This window comes from Rhinolophus sinicus, linkage group LG16 (genome assembly GCF_036562045.2).
Source record: "Rhinolophus sinicus isolate RSC01 linkage group LG16, ASM3656204v1, whole genome shotgun sequence".
Taxonomy (NCBI): domain Eukaryota; kingdom Metazoa; phylum Chordata; class Mammalia; order Chiroptera; family Rhinolophidae; genus Rhinolophus; species Rhinolophus sinicus.
The window spans coordinates 15634282-15652837 of NC_133765.1; the positions used below are offsets into that span (position 1 = coordinate 15634282).

Here is an 18556-nt window from a genome sequence, read left to right on the forward strand (position 1 = left end):
AGTGCAGGGTGTGGGCCTCCTGCTACATCGAATGACACAGTCCCCTAAAGGGCTCTGGGAGAGGATGCAGAGAACAGCCAGGGCTGGGGCTAAAGTGGCAGGGACCCTGAGTGTCTTGTGACTCAATATGGAAGAGCTGCCTAACCCCTGGGGTCTTCCAAAAGGATACACAGAGGGTGGCCAGGGGGCTGGACATGACCTCCCCCAAGGTGTCCTAACACCTCTGAGGCTCTCTGTCCTCACTGCAGTTCTGTGATTTCATGAAAAGCCAAAGGTGGAGATATGAAATGGTGCCAACATGGAGATTCTCCCAGATATTCATGCATTTAAAAAATCCCACGGGAACACTCGCTTGCGAAAGGCAGAGCATGGGGCTAGAGCACTGGTGACCTAGATCCTGAGGCAGCCAGCCAGGCAATGTAGGGAAGCTCACACTCCGCCCTCTGGCCTGCCTCTCTGTCAGGGAAAGGCTGAGGGTTGGGGTTCCAAAGGCTGGCTCCAGCAGCCCACTGCATCCCAGCCCGCAGGACTGCCACTTGAGTATCAGGCGAGAGACAGATCAGAAAATCCTCCCAGAATAAACAGGACACAGTGAGGGGTCTGGCCCAATCCTGCCATGCCATGGCCCCCCGCCCTATGCATGTGGGCTGTAGGCTCCGCCCAGAGAGGGCGCCACGTGTTGGCTGTGCAGATATGCTGCCAGTCACACCCAGGTGGGAAGGCAGCCATCAGAGCCCTCAGAGCTGGTGACCATCACCTGGTTTCGGCATTTTCTGGCGACTGGCTACACCTGGGTCAGGGTAAGGTCTTGAGGTCTCAGTCATTCCCCTCCTTCCTCCCATCCCCACCCCTTGTTTTGGCTGCAGGCTCTTGGGAATTCCTCTGTCTATCCCAGGCACACACCACTGAGGCAGGGATCAAGGAGGGCGAGTAAAGGGTGAGGGGGCTGCCATTCCCTATCCTGGGTGGGGCCCCATGCTCCCACCTCCAGGGTGAGGGCAGGGGCTCTGGTCTCCTCCGCTCCGTTCCTGGTTGGCCTCAGTCCCCACAACGCATTCCCTGCACACCCACCGCAGGCCAGAGCCACGTGCAGCCCTCAGGAGGGGCTCCCAGCTGGTGGGAGACAGATTCATTGCCATATACGAGGATGCCTCCAAACTCCTTCCACTGGGCCAGGCCAAATGTGCCGGCCCGTGGCCACCCGCAACAATGCCTGTGTGAGGCCAGGCCTCACGCCCCTACAGGATGTCCTTCAGTCCAGTGCGGAAGTCCATGGCTATCCCCTCCCTCTTCCAAAGTCTGTCTTTAAATTGGAGCCCGTGGGGGCTGCTAGGAAGCTGATGGGAATCACTGTCAAGGCTCCCGGGTAGATGAGGGAGTGGCAGGAGATGGAGCCCCTGAGCCTGGGTTGTTTCCTAGGAAAGGACCACTCCTGCAAGCAGCACACAGGAGGCATGGGCTGGACCACCAGGCCTCAACGTGTCTGGCCAGCCTCCCATCAGGGGTGGCTGAGTGGGTTCAGACCAATGAAGTCTTACCAGGGTGATTTGGGGACTGGACCTGGGGACACCTAGGTGGGACCATGTAGGAAAAAGGAATCACTGTGAGTCACTCCCCTCTCTCAAGCTTTTGCCAAAGGCTCATTTTTGCAGCCACAACTCTTCTCAACCACCCACAGGTGCTGGTGTGTTTTGAGATGCATCCTGCCCCTGATTCTCCAGTCTTACCTGATGAGCAGCGGGGTGTGGCCTCCTCTGCATGACTTACCACCAATGTGCTAAAGCAGTCCTCCCTCTGGAACTTCCCAGTCAGCCATGCACAATAGGCGGAGGGCATAGTGTGGGCAGGACTGGTGCCTCTCACCTGCACAGTGGCCGCCAGCCCGGCCTGACTGCATCGCACAGCAGCACAGGTAGGAGAAATTCGTGATGAAACCCCTTCCCTAGGGGTTGTTTCCAGTTTGGGGCTTGTTTCCAGTTTGGGGCTACTACAAATACAGCTGCTATAAAAATATGTGTGCAAATCTTTGTTTACATATATTTCCTTTTTTCTTGGGTACATAATTAGGAGTAGAATGGCTGAATCATATGATGTATGTTTAACTTCATAAGACATTGTCAAACGATTTTCAAAGTGATTGTACCATTTTACTCCCACCAGAAGTGTATGAGAGTTCCAGTTGCCCTTGCCAACACTTATTAGTGTCAGTCTTTCATTTTATTTATTCTTATGGGTGTATAGGGGTATCTTGATGAAGTTTTATTTGTATTTCTCTTATGACTAATGATGCTGAGAGTCTCTTCAGTGCTTATGGACCACTTGTGTGTTTTCTTTTGTGAAATGTCTATTCAAATCTTTTGCCCATTTTTAAATTGATAGTCTTTTTATTATTGATTTGTACAAGTTCTTTAACATATTCTGGGTACAAGTCCAGTGTCAGATGTGTTTATTGAAAATATTTTTTCCAAGACAATAGCTTGATTTTCATTATCTTAGTTTCTTTTGAGAAACAGATGTTTATAATTCTGATAAATTCCAATTTGTCAATTTTTTTATTTTATATTTCATGATTTTTTTTGGTCCTCTCTAAGAAACCTTTGTCTATTTACTCCAAGGTCAGGAATGTGTTCTCCTCTGTTTCTTCTAGAAGCTTTATAGTTTCATAGTTTCAGCGTTATGTTCAGGAGTATGATCCATCTTGAATTTTTGTGTATAATATGAGGTAGAGGTCAAAGTTCATTCTGATCCCCCCCAACCCCCATTTATCCAATAGTTCTGGAACCATTTGTTGAAAAAATTTGGCTTTCCCCATTGAATGGCCATAGCACCTTTGGTAAAAATTAAGATTTTAGCTATATATTATGGATCTCTTTCTGGATTTTGGATTCTATTCTGAAAGGATTATTTATTGCTGCATAAATATCCAAAATTTAGTGGCTTAGCACATCAATTTAGTCATTTGGTTTTTCTATCCTGGTTTCTGTGGGTCAGAAATTTAGGAGGGCTCAGCTGGGTAGTTCCTGTGATTTCAAGCAGAGACTGTCTGGAGCTGGAGCAGCTGGCTGGACACCCCCTTTCCATTTCCATGAAGTCTCAAGGCTTCTTCACGTTATCTCTTCAGGGGGCCTAGCCCTGTGATTGTCCCTACAGGTGGGTTGGCCTGGCATCCTGAAAGCATGGTAGCCTCAAGGCTCTAAGGACAAGTGCTCTAGCACCCAAGGCAGACAATGCTTTGTCTTTTATGACCTGGCCTCAGAAGTTGTGCAGCATCACTTCTGCTGTTATCTATTGTTTATAAGACAGTATAAGATCACTGGCATTCAAAGGGGAGTATGAAGGTTCTGGAAGAACATGTGGGAGAAGACACTGTCATGGACATCTTTGAAAAATAGTCCGTAAAATCTCATCCTTTTGTTGGTCAATCTTTATCTCTCTGTTCTAAAGACTGGATAATTTATATTGATCTGTCTCTGGCCAGCAGTGTTGGGGTGGATGGAGCGGGTGGCAGGAGACTCCCCATCTATGAGTTACAATGGAGGCCCACCGGATAAGGGCAGGTCAGTGGAGAGAAGAGGGACATCTGAGTTGTGTGGTCGGGGATGGCTGCACTAGACAGGATAGGGGAGGAGGGCAGGGGGAAACTGTGTCCCTGTTGACTCAACATGCCTATGAGATACCATGCTGGGTACATGAATCTGTACCCCACTAGGTATGGATCCCCAGGGGTTGTGGGGTGAGAGGTGGTGATGGGGCTCAGGGACAGAGGAAAAAAGCTGGGGTGGCGTGTGGCCTGTAGGGCTGAGGGGCTGTGCTGAAACCCCAGCCAGGGCCCACACTGCTCTGACTCAGGAAGAAAGCCCCACACAACTGTGTTTGGGTTGGCCGGGGTTCACACGTAGGGCGTCAGAGCTGAATGCAACCGGCTCAGGCTCCAGGGGAGGTGCTGAGTGAGAGGGCGCATTCCGTGCTGGCGGCCGCTGCCCGACTGACTGCCAGGCCGGCCAGGGAGGAGACACTGGGCTGTGTTTGGCCTGTTCTCTCCAATGCATCGACAACCCCAAGGCCCACCGTCTCTGACTATCAGGGTTTTTCCTGCGTAGATGACCTCCCTTTCCCAACTCATGGATCTAAGGGGATCATTAAGAAATCACTGTTGATAGGTCAAGCTGCTGTAACCCCTCCCCATGTGGCTGTGCTGCCTTCAGCAAACTCCCCAGCATCTTGGGTCCAATCCAGGTGTGAGGGAGACTGTCTGGGGACCATCCCAGCCCCTCCCCCTGAGGTGGTCTCCTTGGCTTCACCATCTCCCCTCTCCTTCCTCAGGCTGAACTCTCCCACCTCAGGTCCTTTCCTCACCCCTGTGTCCTGGAAGCTGCTGCTCCTTGCTGCATGTCAGCCCAGTGGCCTTCCTGGATTGGCTGCCCCCCCCCCAGCTCCACCGCTCAGGCACATCTTGTTTTTCACTTACCTGTTAGTCTTTCCTCATATGAATGAGACCCCCGAGAACAGGCACCTGGATTGCCTTGCTCACGCAGCTTCCCCGTGGCACGTAATGGGTGCAGTACCCAGAACTCATGGAGGAGAAAAGAGACTGCTCCCCTGCAGACACCAGCCCAAGGGAGGCTCTTGATTTTCATTCTCATTTGATGCAGTATAGGCAGCTGAGGGCCCTCGCTGTGGAGTGCTGCTTATAGCAGGTCTGCACTCTTGTCCTGCAACTCCACTCCCATGTCGGCTGCCCACCTAGCAACAGCACGTGAAAATCTCACAAGCCCCGCACACTTGACAGGCCTATCCTCCGAGGGAACAGCTCCCATTCCTGCCCCAGGCTTTCCCATCTGACATGTGACATCACCCCCCACCAGCTGCTTGAATAAAAATCTCAAAATCATACTGCTCGTCCCCTTTCCCTCAGCCTGCATAGCAAGTCCTGATGACTCTATGCCCAAAATGTATTCAAAATTTGCTCACTTTGCTCTGTCTCCCCATATTAGTGTGCTGGGGCTGCTGTAACAAATACTACAGACTGGGGGCTTAAACAACAGATATGCTTTGCCTCACAGTTCCGGAGGCTGGGAGTCCGAGATCAAAGTGTCAGCGGGTTGCTTTATCCTGAGGCCTTTCTCCTGGGCTGGTAGATGCTGCCTTGACCCTATGTCCTCACGTGGTCGTCCCTCTGTGAGTATCTGTGTCCTACCTAATCTTCTCATACTGGAGAAGGACACCAATCATATTGGATTAGGGCCCCCCTATGACCTCATTTAATCATAATCACCCCTGTAAAGACCCTATCTCTAAATACAGTCACATTTGGAGGCACTGGAGGTTAGGGCTTCAATATATGAATTTTGGGGGACATACAAGGTCTGACAATTAAGTTTGTGAACTTGTAGCAACGATGTCGCTAACCTTTTCGATATCAGAGGGATTATTCATTATGAATTTGTACCAACTGGACAAACAAAAGTTGACTATTTGGAAGTGCTGAAAAGGCTGCATGAAAAAGTTATACAACCTGAACTTTTTGCCAATAATTCATGGCCCTTGCATCACGACAATGCATCAGCTCACACGGCACCGTCTGTGAGGGAGCTTTTAGCCAGTAAACAACTGTATTGGAACACCCTCCCTACTCGCCTGATCTGGCCCCCAGTGACTTCTTTCTTTACCCAAAGATAAAGGAAATATTGAAAGGAAGACATTTTGATGACATTCTGGACATCAAGGGTAATACGACGACAGCTTTGATGGCCATTCCAGAAAGAGTTCTAAAATTGCTTTCAGGGATGGCCTAGGTGCTGGCATTGGTGCATAGCTTCCCAAGGGGAGTACTTCGAAGGTGACCATAGTGATATTCAGCAATGAGGTATGTGGCATTTTTTCTAGGATGAGTTCGTGAACTTAACTGTCAGACCCTGTAATTCAGCCCATGATACCACCCAATGCCACCCTTGTCTGCATTGCTTCAGCTTGGACCTTGGGCCCTCCATTCCGCAGTGGGGACCCTTCAGAATTGTGCATTCAGATCACAGGCTCTACCCCTCACTGTGCACATAGGTCCATGTGAGGAGGCCCGAGACCACTCTCTAATGCCTGTTTCATTTTCTCTCTTAACCCTGGGCTCAGGCCAACAGGCCTCTTCACCTTCCCTCAAATACACCAACCTTATTTTAATCCCGTAGGGCCTTCACTTAGCCCAGAGTCAAATACAAGGGCGACCCAGTCCTTCTCTCATAGCCCTGATGGTGTGCCAGATATATATATATATATATATATATATATATATATATATATATATATATATATATATATAATAAAAATATATAACATATTTACAAATACATGTATACTTTTAATAATAGCTTTGAGACAATTCATATACCATATAATTCACCCACTTAGAGTGTGCCATTCAAAGGCATTTAGTACATTCACAGAGTTGTGCAACAAGCATCACAATCAAATTTAGAACTTTTTAATTGAGATATAGTTTACATACCATAACATTCACTCTTATAAAGTGTATAATTCAGTGGATTTTCAGTACTTTCACAAAGTTGTGCATCAATCACCACTATCTAACTCTAGAACATTTCCATCATCGAAAAGCTGGATGGCTCAGATGGTTAGCGTGCGAGCTCCAAACAACAGGGTTGCTGGTTCGATTTCCACATGGGCTAGTGAGCTGCACCCTCCACAACTAGATTGAAGACAATGAGCTTCTGTTGAGCTACCTGAGGTGGGGCCGGATGGCTCAGTTTGTTAGAGTGCAAGCTCTCAACAACAAGGTTGCCAGTTCAATTCCCGCATGGGATGGTGGGCTGTGCCCCCTGCAAATAAAGATTGAAAATGGTGACTGAATTTGGAGCTGAGCTGCGCCCTCCAATCTAGTCTGAAGGACAACAACTGGGAGTGATGGGCCCTGGAGAAATACACTGTCCCCCAATAAAATTTATATATATAAAAAAGCTATCACTCCCCATTCCCTTCCCCCAACCCCTGGTAATCACTAATCTACTTTCTGTCTCTGGAGTTTTGCCTATTCAGGACATTTCATATAAATAGAATCAGACAATATGTGGCCTTTTGTGTCTGGCTTATTTAATTTAGTATCATGTTTTCAAGGTTCATCCACATAGTAGTATGTGTCAGAACTTCATACCGTTTTGTGGCCAAATAATATTCCACTATATGGATGGACTACATATTGTCATTCACTCGTCTGTTGACAGACACTTGAGTTGTTTCCATTTTTCGTCTGTCATGAATAGGCTGGTATGAACATTCATGTACAAGCCTTTGTGGGCTTGTACGTTTTGTTTCTCTTAGGTAAATAATGAGTGGAGTGGAATTACAGGATCCTAAGTTCACTCTGTTTTCCTGAACTCATGGATTTATTATCTGTCTCTTCACCTGGGGTGGAGGCACAAGGGCAGGAGCTGTATCCACTGTGTGTGGAATGACCCTTATGCCCAGAGCTGCCAGGAGCAGGCTGACACCTGCCCACCCAGGCACACCCCACTGTGCCACCAAGATGTTTCCTCCAGCTCTTGCCTGCCCCAGGCTACTGCCCTCTACAGGCTCCTTTCGGCCTCCTCCCCTTACTCCCTCTTCCCAAACTCTCCACCATCCTGTCAGGGCAGTACAGCAAGTCCACGTGGCATTAAACCTTCCCAGAGAACAGAGGCGTTGCTGTGTGGGCTCACCTAGAGTCTCACCCAAGGTTTCAATTCTGCTGTCACAGCTGCCCTAGGTGCTGCTGTGTTGGAGAGAGGCAGGGCAGAGAAAGTAGGGACAGCCCTGCCCATTGCGGTCCCGTGCTCCCTTGCCCACCTTCAGGGAGGGGTCTTTGTGCTAAGAAGTTGCCACCTGTGTGCAAGACTCAGCTTTTCTAGAAAGTCTAAATGAGCCACCACCTGAAAGATGAGTGCAGGCCACTCGCCTCGTTGGTGACAACTGCGGGAGCTCACCTGGCAACTCCTCCCATCAGACAGCCATGGGTCTGGGGTCTGGGTCTGGGTCTAAGGCTGAGGCTAGAGCTGGGACTGGGAGCTCAGGCTGGGGTCTGAGGCTGGGGGCTGCACCTGAGGCTGGAGCAGGAAATTCTGTCACATGCTACATGGGTGAATCTTGAGGACATTATACTAGAAGAAGCCAGTCACAAAATGACAAAATCTGTGTGATTCTACTTACATGAGGTACCTAGAGTCATCAAATTCATAGAGACAGATAGTAGAATGGAGGTGACCAGGGGCTGGGGGATGGGGGAGGGGGAGTTGTTTACTAGGTACAGCGTTTCAGTCTGGGAAGATGAAAAAGTTGTATAACAATGTGAATCTACTTATGCCACTGACCTGTACACTTAAAAGTGGTTAAAATGGTGATCTTGATGTTATGTATATTTTACTACAACTGAAAAAATAGAAAACAATTCAATGGGTATAAAGTTTCAGTTACGCTGGATGATTAAGTTCTAGAAATCTGCTGTGTAACACTGAGCTGATAGTGAATAATCCTGTAAAAAATTTGTTAAGAGGGGAGAGCTCATGATAAATGTTCTTACCACTGTAAAAGAAAAAACAAACAAAAAGTGGCAGGCCGGTGTATGTAAAAGGTGGTAGAAGAGAAGAATATGTTTATGCATGCATACATGTGCTTGTACATGCCCCAAATACCCTGGAAGGACACCAGGAAGCTGCCCCATCTTTTGCTGGGTGACAGGCAGGGTGTTGGGTGGGCATGTGGGAGTGGCTGTCAGTATTCTCGACATGTGAACCCTTCTATGCTGCTGGAACCTTAAATCTTGGGACTGTGTTACCTACTGGAAAAAGTTAAAAAATAGATTGATGAAGGAGGCCAAGCCGAGGAAAAGAGCCAAAACCCCAGGACAAGGCTGCCCCACCCCACCGTGGGGCATCCACTGGGCAGGGAGCAGCAGCCTGTTCTGGGTGAAAACCGGCTCCTTATGCAGACGCAGCAACCCCGTACCATCTCCGGATGAAAACTTGAAGCTCCCGTTCTGTAAGGAGCTGACTAATGGTGACAAGTGTCTACATACCAAGCCAGGTCAGCGGGGAAGAAGGCGACTTTGTTTCTTCCTTCGCCTTCTAACCTTGCACATCTTCTGCACAGAAGTCCAGCGGTGTGGTCGGCCTGGCCCCAGTGGCTAAACCAAAGAGACCAAACATATTTGCTTAGACTGTGGAATTCTGAGCAGAAGGCAGGGCAGGAAGAACCCGGGCGTTCCCAACGGCGATGCTCTACCCAGAGCACAAACTCTCAGCTCTGCCAGAAAGAATCTCACAGTGAAGGATTATCCACAGCGGAAAGAGTGAAATGGAATAAACAAGAAAAGCCAAGTTTGCGTAAAGGCAATTAAATCTACTTAGTGTAAAATAAGGGATATTAGCACAGACACATCTTAAAAAGAAAAACATAGTCCATTTTATTCAGAATTTACACCCTAGCACCCCAAGAAGTCAGGCTTTTACCTAATTAAGGAGCAATAATAAGGTATATTAATGGCTTCTATTTATATGTGCACAGTTTGGAAAATTTCCATATAAGTTATTATAAAGCTGGTGTAAGTTTCGAGAATGAGAAGAAAATTCAATATTCAAATTAAGACGTCATTTCACAGTATCTGACAGATGAACAGATCTCCATTAGCAAAATTTTCCTAGATTAAGTTTCCAAAAACCCAGAGGTTTCTTGCCAAAAACGCCAGCTGCCCCTGGTGCTTTGATAATTCCTTCTCTCTGGAGAGAGAGGCGCCGGCATTGAGCCTCCACGTGGAAAAGACAAGGGCCCTACCAGACACTCAAACATCCTCTACGCCCTTATAATTACCACAGTGCAGGGCTGGCCCTGAACAGATGGGAGGGAGGGATGGGATGGCAGTGCTGTGTGTCTCTGCAGCCGCTGAGCCCCTGGGATATGGCTGGTCCTAATGGGGAAACGCTGCAAGGACAACACATATTCAACCGTGAGCGGAAGGATGCAGGTTACCTAATTACTCACTTGCTTATATATACTGCATGTTGAAATGACATTTTGGATATAATAAGTTAAAATATATTTAAATTGATCTCACCTGTTTTCTTTCTTTTTAAATGTGGCTCTTAGAAAAATTTTAAATTATACATGTGGTTTGCATTCTATTTCTACTGGATGGCATTAGTATAGAAAATTCAGGAACAGACCCAAGCTCATTTGGAGATTCAGTAGATGACAAAGGCAGGGAAAAGATGGACTTTTTAAAAATAAATGACACTGGGACAACTGGGAAGCCATTTAGAAAAAGGTAAAATTAGCTGCATTTAACCTTTACAAAGTTAAATTACTCGTGAACCAAAGATCTAAATGTAATAAATGAAAACTATGTGCGGGGATTAAATGAAACCCTGGGTGTGGGGATTAAAAATAAAAAATTAAAACTCAATTACATGAAAACAAGCCACTGCCCTATGGTAAAAGATAACGTAAGTAAAGACAGATGATGATATGTGACAAGTGGGGAGAGAGTATCTGTAGTTTATGTGCCAATGTCCCTAATCTATAAAGAACTCGTCACAATCGAGGGGGGTAAAGATAGGAAAATGGACAAAAGATACAGATGATGTGCAACAAACAATATAAAACGGTCTTAAACGCACAACCAGAAGCTCAAGTTCACTCCTAATGAGGGACGTGCTAATCGAGCCACTCTGAGAGCTCACCTGATGACGGACAGTTGAAGGTCAGCAGGGACAGGCATGCCTCCCGTGGGGGCTGCACAATGCTTCAGTCCCACGTGTATGGGTCGGTGTCTATATCAAATGAGACTGTCTATGCCTTTACCCTCAGAGCTGTGACCCTACTTCGGGAAACTTGTCCTGAAGATACACCTCCAACAGTGTGAAGACGCACGAGAACAAACGTACTCATTACTGGTCATTACAAGTGTGGGAGCAACCCAGAACCACAGAGCAGCAGCCATGCAGGGGTCGCCTGATGGGTTGGACCCCCTGGACCATGAAAAGCAGTTCCAGGCTACATTTACACGAAAGTATATATAGAGAGAGTGCCAAAAAAATGTATACACATTTCGACAAAGAAGAAAAAATTGTATTAAAATTACGCTGATGGTAACCACTTTGAGCGCCACTGGTAATTGCAGAAGTCAAATGTGACTTGTATTCATCTTTTGTTATCGGTATATATTATTACAATTTTAATACAATTTTTTCCTTTCTTAAAATATGTATACATTTTTGGGCACCCTCTGTATATACAAAAAGAGCATGCACGGTATGCTACCTTTTGTGTGAGAAAGAAAAATAAAAGTACATGTAAATGTATTTATCTGTATTTATCTCCTTATATGTGCAAAAGGAACCAAGAGACAGAAAAGGAATGGCATCAGGTGTCCAGTGGGGCGGAAGAGGCAGGGTGGGAGGAAAGGGCAGTGTCGTGCGGGAGACCCTGCTCGCTGCGCCATTTGTCGTGCGGAGAAGCCTGCGGGGTCTCTGCTCCCGCTCCCCATACAAGAACGCAGGACATGGTGAGGCCAAAAAGGAACACCCACGGAGCCATAGGTAGGGGAGTCATACCACTATATTCTCTCTGGCGGCACTATACTCTCACTGGAGGCTGGATCCACACTGTCCGCAAACCGCCATCCGCACTTGCCAGCCCAGCCGCCATCTTCTTGCTAGGCCCCCATTCTCTCTCCTCTTCCTTCTCCTCTCAAACCGCCATCTTTCTTCTCTCTAGCGTAGCCACAGCAGTTATATTGTGGCCAATGGCTCACTGGTTACAGCTGACGGCCAACTAGCCACAGCTGATGGCCATGCAATCACAGTTGACCATTTACTACCTGAGCCAGCACCTGTCTATGTGAGGCCGAGAGCCTGGAAACTACTCTCTGGGGCTCTGTCCCCACAGGCAGCATGACCTTTTGTCTAGTTCCAATTTTGGATCTTAGTGTTTCTTACAGTGATAAATACAATTCAGTCAAGAGCCCTGGAGAGGGAACCCTAAAATTGAATACAGACAGAAAACCCAAACATATTTCAAGTGAATAGCATAACCACAGAGAAGAAGAAAAAAAAGTGAACCCAATTAATTTCTGAACACAATGCTCTGACTATAGACTGAATCTAAAGATGAGAAGTGCAGACAAGGCTTTGTAGGTTTGCCATCTGCAGTGGGTGGGCAAGCAATTCCACAACTGTTTTTTGCATTCAGAGGACTAACTAGGTGATAGACATAGTGATATTGTCAGCAGTCAGGCTCTCCTGTGGGAGCAGGAAAGCAGACGTGGACTGGTGGATGCCAGGAAGAGCCTGAGGTGCTAAGTTGAGACTACAAGTAACCGTGTGAACTTATGCTATTACTAATGATATATCTTTCTAGGACCTAGATGACACCTGGAGAAAATGAGCACACCTAACTCCTAGATCGTCACATCGAAGAAACATTCTGCTCTAAAGGAAGTTGGTCTCCATGGAGAAGTGGATGACACCAGGGCTGGGGCAATGAAAGAATAGTGCCGGAAAGCAACGAAGGGATCAAAACTGATGGGGACATGTCAGAGGACGCAGGAGCCAGCCTGATAGCATCAAAATGAGCGTAATGGGTTATAACTCACTGAATCAAATGAAAACCCAGCCTTGTACTCCTGATAGAGAAATAAGTAGGACAGGGAGATTGGATAGTTCTTTCTTGCTGTAGAATACCAACTGAGAAACGGAGAAAAAGTGAAGGAGTTAGAGAATCATTTGCTTGCAACCACTAGAGTGATAACCAACTCAGGCAAGAATTGCCAACAGGTGCTAGAAAACGGTTGGGCAAGAGGCTCTTGGGGAAAGATGTTTACTCGGCCTCAGAGCCCCTCCCACAGGCTTCCTTATCACTAACAGGTGGGAACACCTGGCAGACACCACCTGCTCCCAGGAATATCACAGGTCTCCAGAGACAGACATGGTGTCATGAATAATGTGAGGCCATATGCATCTTATCCGGAAGAAATGGTCAGGCACACCCAGCAAGAGCAGGTGGCCTGTGGTCACAGACACCAACGTCAGGGACACAGGCAGGGCCAAACGGCCTGACAGTAAACGCAGGGCGTGGTCTTGGACGGGGGAATATGACTAGAAAGAATATTACTGGTACAACTAGCAAAATTTGAATATGGGCTATTGTATTTAATAATCGTGCTATATCAACATTAAACTTCTGAATTGAATACTTGAGCTGAATGTCCTTGTTCTTAGGTGAAATATACCAAGTTTTTGGGGTGAAGGACCATGACACTCCTAAATGGTCCAGTAATAATAATTACTGCAGTGACAGTAGTGATGGTGCCATCCACATTTATACAGAGAGTAAACGAGACAGGAAATGTTAGCAACTGGGAAGTGGAGGGGAATAGCGTAAGGAGCTCGTCCTACTTTCCTTTTCTGTGTGTTCCAGAACACCCCAGAGAGAGCCTGTGGCCATCTAGTGTGTCTGGCCACCACGAGAGGAGGTCGTAGCCGATAGGAAGCTGACGGGACTGCGACGCCCCAAGGAGTGTCAGTGTCTGTAACACAACTCATGGTCCTCCCGCAAGATCCAGCCCTCGCACACAGGTGTCAATCAGGAAAAGTCAGCCAAGACCCTGAGCTCAGGGAGGGACACAGGAGGAGCCTCTGGCCTGTGCCCAGCTCCATGCTGCCTTGCAGAGGCCTCCCTGCCCCCAGTGACCCTCCTGAGTGATCCTGGCCCGTGAAGATGCAGCACCTCGGGCTCAGAACGACACACTTAATTAAGGACTGGGCCATGGGTCGGCCTTGCCAGGGCAGCACTGTTGGAGCTTCCATACTGTGCTGAGCTGGGAACTCTGGTTTAACAGGACCTGCCCCTGGGAAAGGGAAAGGGGAGCCCCATCTGCATCTGAGCCTTTATCATCACTTCCTGGATCCAGAAAAGCTGGGGTAAAGGATGTCCAGAAAGGCATGTGACAGTGGGATCTGTCCTCTATTCTGGGTGATTGGGACCCCATCTGACCTCATGTTTTACCACAGTGACCTCTGCCCCCCACCAACAGAGCAACAGCACTGAATACTCTGAACCGTTTCTCTTCCTGGAGGCTGGTCCCTGACTACCTGTGAGCAGAGGTGACAGAGGGAGAGCAGCTGGCAAAAGAGGCCACAGAGAACATAGATGCCTAGAGACAAAAGCCAATGTGTGGGCCGCTCCTAGAGGCTGCAGGAGTGGAGACTGAGAGTGAGGGGAGTTGTGGGGGTGGGAGCAACCCCAGAGCAGCAGCAGAGAGCAGGGGCCATGGCCCAGGGACCGCGGAGCTGAGGGCAGGGCTCCCAAACTCTGACCCAGCATGCCCATCATGGCCCCAACCTCGAAGTCCCCAGTTCTGGAGGATAAGACACCAGCAAGCAGAGTATGATGACCCCACAGCCCAGCGGACTCTGGGAGGCCAGCAGACCCTGACTCCCAACCAGAGGAGGCCAAGTCTGCTCCGGAGGGATCGGGGAAGGGCTCTGCCTCCAGTGTGGGATCCTGGAACATGGGCAAAGTTTTAGAAGCAGCGGCCAGGAGCGAAACGGCCAGAGTGCCCAATGTGGGTAGGTGGGAGGTGCCAAGGAAGTTAAGGGCCTCCGCTGTAACTTTTGGAGTGAGAGATCAGGGCGGTGCTGAGAGGGAGTGGAACGGGCAGATCAGTCTTTTAGGGGGAATAATGCGGAGGTGTAGGCCAGAGACCAAGAGGCCAATTAGAAAGGAGAGAGCGAGGGGCCAATGAGCCCAGAAGGAGGGCAGGAAGGAAGGACAGGGATGGATGGATGTCGAAAAGCAGAGTGAGCACATAGCGGTGAGGCAACTCCAGCAGCCGGCTCCATTCAAGCCGGTCCTGCTGTGGTTTCCACACTCGCTGGCTGTGACCACAAATTAAAAAGCAAACCACAGACTCCAAGGCAAGGGAGCTGTAGCTGTGACACCCCACTCCTCCAATCTCCTGCCAGATGTCAGTTGACCCAGTGGGTCCTAGCAGAAGTGCCCCTCCCCCTCACACTGTCTGCCCAGTAACACAGGCTGGCAGGTAGGGTCTCTCTGTACAGGGCGTGACTGCGATACTAACAGCCAGCCACCGGAGGGCCGGCCCGCCCGCAGAGGTGGCCTGTCACAATGTGTGCAGGCCTGGGATGCAAAAAAGCACCTGCCAGCCTCCCTAGCAGGTTCCTGGGGCTGAGGGCCAGCCACCCAACCCCAGATGTGTAGAAACATGCAGAGCTGTGTTGCAATTCACTTCTTTGGCAACTATGACCCAAGAGGGAGCCTGGCCTGAATCGAGAGCAGAAGATAAATGGGTCCCTTGGCTAGGATGTCTTTGCTGCTGGGGGAGGGAGATCAGCAGGCAGCTGTGCCCGCTTAGCCCCTTGTGCAAGGTGAGGAGCCCCCATGGGAAACCCAGGTACCGTGCCATCAAGAGGTGTGCTATAGGCCCCAAGGAAAAAGGCAGACCCCTGCTCTCAGGTCAGTGCTGTGACAGGAGCCTGGGGAAGGAGAGGTGAGCTCATAGGGCACGGAGGTCACAGAGAGGAGTGGGCTGAGACCAGAGCCCTGAGGGAACTTTAGGCTGGTGGGGGCAGGGAGGGAGGAGCACAGGCTGAACACAAAGGAATACACACCCATGGCCAGTTCCCTAGAGTGTGGCTTAAAAGCTTTAAAAACACCACATCTGGGTTCTGTGCTAGAGCTTCTGATGAGGTCTCTGAGGTGGCCCTGACTCTAATTCTTTTAAAATGCAGATACTGATTTATTGCCAGACATGCAGTTAAGTAAACACCAGTCTCCTGGTCTGCATGATTCGAATTTGTTCTGCATGATCCAAATTACTACCTGTTGTGTACTTGGAAAGAAATTTTTTTAATTAAACATTTTATTTTTTGAGATAGTTGAAGAATCACATTGAATTGTATGAAATAACATAGAGAGGTCCCTTATGCCCTTTACCCAGTTCCTCCCGATGGTAGCATCTTGCAAAACCGTACAACATCAAACCTGGAGACTGACATTGTTTTGGTCAGGACACAGGACACTTCTGTCCCCACAAGGACCCCTTCTGTGGCCTTTTTATAGCCATGCCCACTTCCCTCCTGCTCCCACCTGCTCCTTCACTCCTGGCAACCACTAATCCGTTCTCCATTTTTGTAATTTTGTCATTTCAGCAAAGTTATATAAATGGCAATGGAATTACAGAGTACGTAACCTTTTGGGATTGGATTTTTTTCACTCAATGTAATTCTCTGGTGATTCATCCAGGTGGTTATGTGTATCAAAAGCTCATTCCTTGGGCCGGCCTGGTGGCTCAGGTGGTTAGAGCTCCATGCTCCTAATGGCAAAGGTTGCCGGTTCGATTCCCATGTGGGCCAGTGCCAGATGGCTCAGTTGGTTGGAGCGTGGGTAGCCCATTCTACTTCCGCAAGGGATGGTGGGCTGCGCCCCCTTTAACTAACGGCAACTTGGACCTGGAGCTGAACTGTGCCCTCCACAACTACGATTGAAAGGATAACAACTTGACTTGGAAAAAGTCCTGGAAGTACACACTGTTCCCCAATTTAAATAAAAAAAAATTCCTTTCTTCTTCTGTGTACAAATTCTGTATATGTTTTGTTAGATTTACATCTAAGTATTTAATGTTGTGAGAAATTTTAAATGGTATTTTATTTTTAACTTCAGCATCTGTGTGTTTACTGCTAACACAGAGAAATAAAATTAATTTTTTTGAATGTTTATGTTATGTCCTATGACCTTGCTCAACTCACTTATTTGTTCTGGCAGGTTTTTGTTGTTGTTGTTGTTTGTTTGTTTTTAGATTCATCACAATTTTATGTAGATGATCATGTCATCTGCAAATAGGGCACTTTTATTTCTTCCTTTCCTAGCTGTGTTACTGGAGAACAGACCCTTCTTGGTGCGGTGTCCAGGTTCTTGGCGTTTTGAGCAAAGAATTGAATGAGACACAGAAATACAGTGGTGAAAGAGCAGTTTATTAGAAGTGAAAGTACACTCCAAAGAGATAGGAGTAGGCCCGAGCAACAGAGTGGCTCAAAAGGCACTGACTGGCATTTCCTTCTCTTCTAGAATGGGCTACTCCTCTCTAAGTGTGGGGTCACTTGATTGGCCAGTTGTTTGTGATTGACAAAAGGCTATTACCTCATCTTTTTATATTGTGCATGTTCCCTCCCAGAATTCAGTCTGTTATAATGATTTAATGAGCTTCCAAGCATATGCATGATATTATAATGATGGTATAATAAGGCTAAGATGAGATGAAAGTCGTTGTAGCCTTTATGCGCAGGTGTGAGTGACTGGTCTAATCTAGTAAGGTAGTTTGTGTCTTCATAGTGGTTAATGGTTATGGTAGATAAGGGGAAAATTTGGGTTTAGAGGGGAGGTTTCTGGGTGGTCACTCTTCGTAGGTTGTGTTGAACATACAGAAATGTTTGGAGACCCCATTCCTATCTCTAACTGCCTCCTTCATTTCTCCTGAGAGGCACGATCTCCATAAGTCTCTATGGGAAGTTGAGGGACAGGAAGTCTCTTCCTCTATATCTGCTTCCAGCTGAATGTGGTTGCTATCCCTATCTATTGGGGATTCATGGAACTCTCGCCCTATTTGATCTTAAATGAGAGGAAGGGGTCCCGAGATCTGTCTGGGAGACTGTGTTGACCTCTTTGGTCAGGATGTATGATGGGCCCTAGATGAGAGACAGATTTTAGTTAATAGATTAAAAGCGCTGGCCCAAGGAGTAGGACTCAAATCTACTGACACAGGGTAAAAGTCCATTTAGCTTCATACTAGTTATTCAGGTGGAATTGTTTACCCAGTAGTTGGGCCCAAGATAGTCTGGGAAGAATGCTGGGCCACAATGATTACAATCAACAAGCTTATGGGTAATTATCTGAAGCAAGGGGTAAGAGATATTCTATGATTCAGGCTAGGAACAATCTTTAGTTTAAGGTTAAGAAACTGATTTAAAAAGTGATTAAGACCAGGGACTAGGAAGCTAGGAAACTAGGGAAAAGAAGATTTAAAATTCCTATAGTAAGGGGGCTCTCCCATATCAGCTGTATGCCTTTTATTTTATTTTCTTGCCTTATTGCACTGTCTAGAATTTCTAGTACTATATTGTATAAGAATTGTGAGAAAAGACAACCTTGCCTTATTCCCAATCTCGGAGAGAGAACATTTAGTTTTTCGCCATTAAGTATAATGTTAATTGTAGGTATTTTGTAAATGCTCCTCATCAAGTTGAGGAAGTTCCCCCCTTATTACTAGTTTTAGAATTTTTATCGCTAATGAGTGCTGGATTTTTATCAAATGCTTTTTCGACATCAATTGATGTGATCATGTGATTTTCTTCTTTAGCCTGTCAATATGGTGAATTACTTTGATTGCTCTCTGAATGCTGAACCAGCCTGACATCCCAGGAATAAACCCAAATTGGTCGTGGTGTATACTTATTTTTATGTATTGCTATATTCTACTTGCTAATATATTGTTAAGGATTTG

General features: G+C 47.4%; 1 long non-coding RNA gene across 1 annotated transcript; it reads left to right on the plus strand.

Annotated features, from left to right (window-relative positions):
• The first annotated feature begins 720 nt into the window (after positions 1–720).
• On the plus strand, positions 721–13172 carry LOC141569219 (uncharacterized). Its single transcript, XR_012492701.1, has 3 exons — positions 721–800; positions 1679–1912; positions 12397–13172. It is a non-coding gene; the product is annotated as an uncharacterized LOC141569219 (long non-coding RNA).
• Positions 13173–18556: the final 5384 nt, after the last annotated feature.